Raw genomic sequence first — 5,944 nt, forward strand, 5'->3', positions numbered from 1 at the left:
ATACCAGATAAAAGAATAGTTAAAGTTATAGACAGAGAATTTTGTTTTCATAGGAATGCTTAGCACATCTGCTATATTTAAGTCTTTGGTGGACCAGTTTGCTAGTCAGATATCTCTAGACAATTTCTTCTCTGTTACTGCTACAGAGTCTCCTTTGTTCTTCCATTCTACCTCCATAATGAAGTAGGAGAAAATAGAAGATGCTACTCTGCTCCTGAGGTGATTTACTCACTCTTTTTGACACCTCCATCAATGTCTTCATATTACTTTTTTTTGTTTGCCCCTTCACTATAACATGTCTCCATCATTATAACACATGGTTGTTGTGTTCCATGGAGTCTTTTCCAACTCATAGGAACTCTATAGCAGAGTAGAACTGTCCCATAGGGTTTCTCAGGCTATAATCTATATGAGAGCAGATTTTGAGGTCTTTTCTCCAACGGAGTCTCTGGTGGGTTTGAACCACTGACCTTTCGTTTAGCAACTGAGCACTCAACCATCATTAACCAGAGCCACCTAAGTCTCCATTGCAAAAAAAAAAAAAAACCCTACTGCCTTCAGGTTGATTCCTACTCATTCCTACTCATGACAACCCTTTAGGACAGAGTACAACCAGGGTTTCTAAGGATGTAAATCTTAGACTGCTTTATCTTTCTCCCATGGCTACATTCAAACCACCAGCTTTCTGGTTAGCAGCCAAATGCTTTTAACAACTTTGCCACCAGAGCTTCTAAGTCTCTGTTCCAACAAACCAAACCCACTGCCACTGAGTCCATTCTGACTCATGGTGACCCCATAGGACAGAGTAGAACTGCTCCATAGGGTTTCCAAGGCTGTAAATCTGTATGGAAACCGACTGCCTCATCTTTCTCCCACAGAGAGATTGGAACCACCAATCTTTCCGATAACACCCAAGTGCTTTAACCACTACACCAGCAGAACTGCTTAAGTCTCCACTAGGCAGTTACTTTTTAAACTATTAACAAATGGGAAGTGGATGGTAAAATTATATAAGGAGCTGAACTTCTGGATGCATAAGAACGTCTGGATTTGACTGTTTCCTTTGTAAACTTGTTTGGAATTGCTGAAGCGTAGAGAAATACTAAAGAGTTGAGATTAACAATACCAACCAAGGAAAGGAAGCTGGCACAGAAGGAACAAACAATCTTGTTGCTTATTTCCTGACTGGATTCTGCATTCCATAATCTTAGGCCAGAAATCAGAGATCCTTTGAAGAGATGATCCTGGTAAAAGGCATTGGGTGTATTTAACACTTTGTGTTCATAAGCTAATTACCAAACTACAATCTCTGTTCATGTGGTAAGAATTTTTAAAACATCTGTTGGGGAACTGTTAGCACTGCAGCTTGGGAAATCCTGCTTCCAAAACTCCATATACCTGGATTAGAATCCATCTTGATGGAGCTGAGAGGTGAAAGGAAAGGTTTCTGTGGACAGCCACCAAGATGCAGTTACTGGATAGGATTTGGTCAAGTGAAGTTAGGTATGAGGTTGCAGGGCTTGATTTCACCTAAGGCCTTATATTCGGAACTAACATCTATTAGTGATTGTCTCTCAGTTGCAGCCTAAACACAAAAGATAGCAGCTGAAGTCTGCACTGGAGGGAAAGAGGGAGAGAGAGAGAGAGAGAGAGAGAAAACGCCTTAAGTATCATTCATTGTGCTTGTTTGCATCCTTAATGTTGTTTTTTTGTGGTTAGAGATTAAAATTTCTGAAGAGAAGTAGAGCTTGAAGTCAATGTTGCAGCCAGCAGAAATGCTTTATTATACAAAATTCAAAATCTCCTTTATTTTGAAAAACAAAATCCTTAGCAAAGAGTGATATGGCCCTTGGACCGTAGTTATTTATCTCCACAGAGGACCAGCATCCCTTTTATTCTGATCTTCAAATTACCCACAGGTGATAGGTGGACAGGGTACATGTCCCAATGTGAGAATTTCCCATGAATGACAAAGGTTCAGCAATCAACTAATGAGTCTTGACAGAGGTTCAGAAATTCAAGATAAACTGCTGGATAGTACCATGTGTTTCTCTTTTTGTAGTTACCTGTACCTAACAGTTTTGTCATGGTTTATATTTTTGAATAAACAAATGTACTTTCTGCGATGTTGACTGAAAAAAAATGTCTGCAGCTCTTACCTCTTTCATGCAATGTTTTCTGGGCTCCTCAGCTGGAGTTTAGCACCACAGCTGGGATTAGAAGAGCTCTGGGATGTGGGGAAGTGAACCCTGTGTTCTAGGAAGTTATGCTCTTCTTTGCTGTGCTATCAGAAGAAGAAGGGGTTAGGCAGCGTCTAGGACTCTGGGAATAGGCTAGAGGGTTGATTGCTGAATGCTGAGATGTGGCTAACACATTATTTTTGGTGAATGAAGGTAGGGAAATGAGTTTGTAACAGGTCCCTAAATTTCCAAACTTGAGAGACATCCAGGAGAGTGACTCAATGGATTGCTATACCTATGCAAAGGCCACTTTCGTAAGATTAACATTACCCTAGCATACAATGGGCCATTAGTGTTTCCATCTGAGAGCATGACCAAGGTGGCCTCAATAATTTTGAGAGCTGCAACATATAATGAGTCATTTTTATTCAAAGAATAGTATTATGTAAAATTCTACTTTCCAAGAAATTCTGTAACATATATGAAGCATGTGCCTTTGTTGACTCCCTTCTCTAAAGTCAGTAGAATTGAGCCTAAAGGAAATTCAGTGTTTGGGAATATAAGCCAAGTGTTTACTAGAAGTGGGAGCTCTGGTGGTATAGTGCCTAAGAAATTTGACTGCTAAACAGAAGGCTGGAAGTTCAAACCCACAAGCCACTCCTTGGAAGGAAGATTGGGTGATCTACTTCCATAGTGATACTGCCTCAGAAACCCAAAAAGGGGTCTCTAAGAGTCAGATCCGACTCCACAGCAGTGGTTGCATTTTTTTGCATGTTACTGGAAGCAATTGTGGGCAAACACTGCCTGGTAATATTTGGAATTTGTGACACCAACTACTATATACTATCAGCCCCACTAAAAGCAGGCAACCCTTCAGATAGTGTTTTAAAAGAAATATAATATTGCCAGAAATTTTGCTTGACTCTCAACATATGTCCTTCCTTCCATTTATCCTTGACTTAAAGTAAAAGAAAGAAGGAAAAGAGGGACGGAAGGAGGGTGGGAGCGAGGGAGGGAGGAAGGAAAGGCAAAGACTCACTGAGTCCATGTGTATAACTGTTATATTGGTTAACCAAAGGCAGAATGAATACTATGTAAAAACCTCCCCAAAATTTAGAGGCTTAAAGCAACAGTCATTTATTACTTATTAAAAGTAAAAGATCAATTGGGTGGTTCTGTTGGTCTTGTCTGGGCTTAGAAATGTGGCTGTGTTTAGCTGCTGGCCCATCTGGGGTGGCCTCCTCTGCAATGAATAAGATTTGCCACCATGCTTTTCATGTGAGAGCCCAGCCATGTTCTTGTGTTCATGGCTGAAGTTCTAGGGAGAAAGAGGAAACATGTAAATACTTTTATAATGCTCTGCTGGAGTCAAGTTTGCTTCTGTGCACCTGGACAAAGCAGGAAAGAGGCTGTGGTTGTGAAGATAGTGTGTCAACTAGGCCGGGCCATGGTTTTTAGTGCTCGGCAGCCGGATGTTCTGGTTTCCCTTGGTGAGATTCAGTTGCCTGTGAGCATTTAAATAGTTGCCTTTGGGGTGTGGCCTGCATCCAGTATATAAGGAAAAGCTTTGAGAAAGGCCTCTAGCTTTTTCACATTGGATCCTGCATTTGGCCAGCTTTTAATTTTAGTGGCCTGCCACAGTTCCTGCTGACCTAGGGATTGCTCCTTGATTTCGACAAGTGGCCTGCCGTGTTGCCTGCTGATCTGGGGATTGTGTACTTGCTGACCTTGGGTTCGTCAGCCTCAGCAGCCAACAGCTGCACGACTTACAAGAAGCCTCCAGATCTAGCACACCTGGAATAAGAGGCAGAGCTGAAGCCCAAGGTTGAAGGGCCTTCATCCCGCCCCTGGAGCCAGCACTCTGAATTTGGACTTCTAGCCCCCAAACCGTAAAAGAATAAATTCCTGTTTGTTAAAGCCATCAGTTTGTGTGTGTGTCCATTATAGCCGCACTAGAGGACCGAGATAGAAGACCAAACACAGATTGTGAAAGGGCACTGTCAAGGGCCTGACTGTAAGAAGGGAAAAATTCAGGGTTGATGAGAAGAATCCAGTATGATTACTGCTCCCTTCAAAACTCTCAAAGAATCAACCAAAGGAAAATTTAAAAAATTACAAAAACCTCTGCTATATTTAGATGACCTAGTGTCACAGTGGTTAAGTTCTTGGCTGCTAACTGAACGATTGGTGGTTTGAACCCACCAAACACTCAGTGGGAGAAAGATATGACAATCTCCTTCCATAAAGATTACATAAAGATTAAACCCTACAGGGAAGTTGTACTGTGTCCCACAGTGTTGCTATGAGTCAAACTTGACTTGCCAGCATGGGTTTGTTTTTGGTTTTCATGCCATATGTGGGAATCCCTGTTCTGTTGGTGGTGCCAACAGTGAAGCACTTGACTACTAACTGGAAGGTTGGCAGTTTGAACCCACCGAGAGGCACCTTGGAAGAAGATCCTAGTGCTCTGCTCCTGAAAGGTCCCAGCCTTGAAAACTTTACGGAGCAGTTCTGCTCTGCACACAGGGGTCACCATGAGTCAGAATTGACTTGATGACAACTAGCACAACAACATATTTCTATATCGGTGCTGAAATCCAGAGAATATGCCCCTGGCAGAATCTCAGAAGGATTTCTGTATGACTGAGCCTATATCAAAATGAGATTGTGGGAGTAAGGGCTCACCAACAGATACATCCTTTAGTGCAAAAGGTACCCTCCTGTGGAGTAACAGCTATAAGCATGCAGTAGAGCTGGACAGGTAAAAGTGACACACCGGTCATCCAGTGTGGTTATATAGATGCAAGTCTACTCACCACAGGGAGGAAGTTCCTGAAGTTGGCTTACCTCTCAGGGCTGCTGCTGCAACTGACTCCCTAGGGATGTTGGTTATTCTACTTTGAGAAGGAGGTGACGTCTCAGATAATTTTAAGCTGCCCTGATTTTTTTGCAAGCTGACCATGGTAAGCTTTAAAGCTTATAGATTACCAAAACCAAACCAAACTCACTGCTGTTGAGTCGGTTCTGACTCATAGCGACCCTTCCTTGGGATTCCGAGACAGTAACACTACAGATGTAGATTGCCCAGTCTTCCTTCTGAGAAGTGGCTGGTGGGTTTGAACTGCCAGCCTTCTGGTTAGTAGTTAAAAGCCTTAAGCACTACACCACCATAGGTCATTACAATCTCTGGTTAGTCTGGTACCTCAGGCACTTACTCTCCAAAGAAAACTTTCAGAAACACTCCGTGCATTCCAGCAGCAGTAAGCAGCACTTCGTGGAGACTGAAGGGCAACGTTCCCACAGAGCCTTAGGCCATAAGTGAGGAGACAGAACCTTGAACTTCCTTAAAACCAAACCCCTAGCTGTTGAGTCAATTCTGGCTCCTCACTGACGGTGTACAATTGCTTCATAGGGTTTTCTTGGCTGTCATCTTTACAGAAGTAGATTTCCAGGCCTTACTTCCAGGGTGTGGCTGGGTGGGCTCACTTTTGGTACCTTGTACTGTTGGTTTCCTTGAGTTGTAGTCACATGAATAACTCATTACAAAGCATTCCTACCATTTTTTTTTTTCCTCCAAAAATTGAGAAATGATCTATTCCATGTTGGGCTATTGCTCACCTTGCCTTTACTTCCAAACTTCTAAATTTATTCTTATATAACTTATATTTTTGTTCGGGGTTCTAAAAAAAAATATTGTGTCTATAGTGAACTCCTGTAGTGAAAAATTCTCAAAGAGCATGAAGTTTCCTCCTAGAGGTTTAGTC

Source organism: Orycteropus afer, unplaced genomic scaffold (assembly GCF_000298275.1).
Source record: "Orycteropus afer afer isolate SDZICR_OR568_19922 unplaced genomic scaffold, OryAfe1.0 scaffold00419, whole genome shotgun sequence".
NCBI lineage: Eukaryota > Metazoa > Chordata > Mammalia > Tubulidentata > Orycteropodidae > Orycteropus > Orycteropus afer.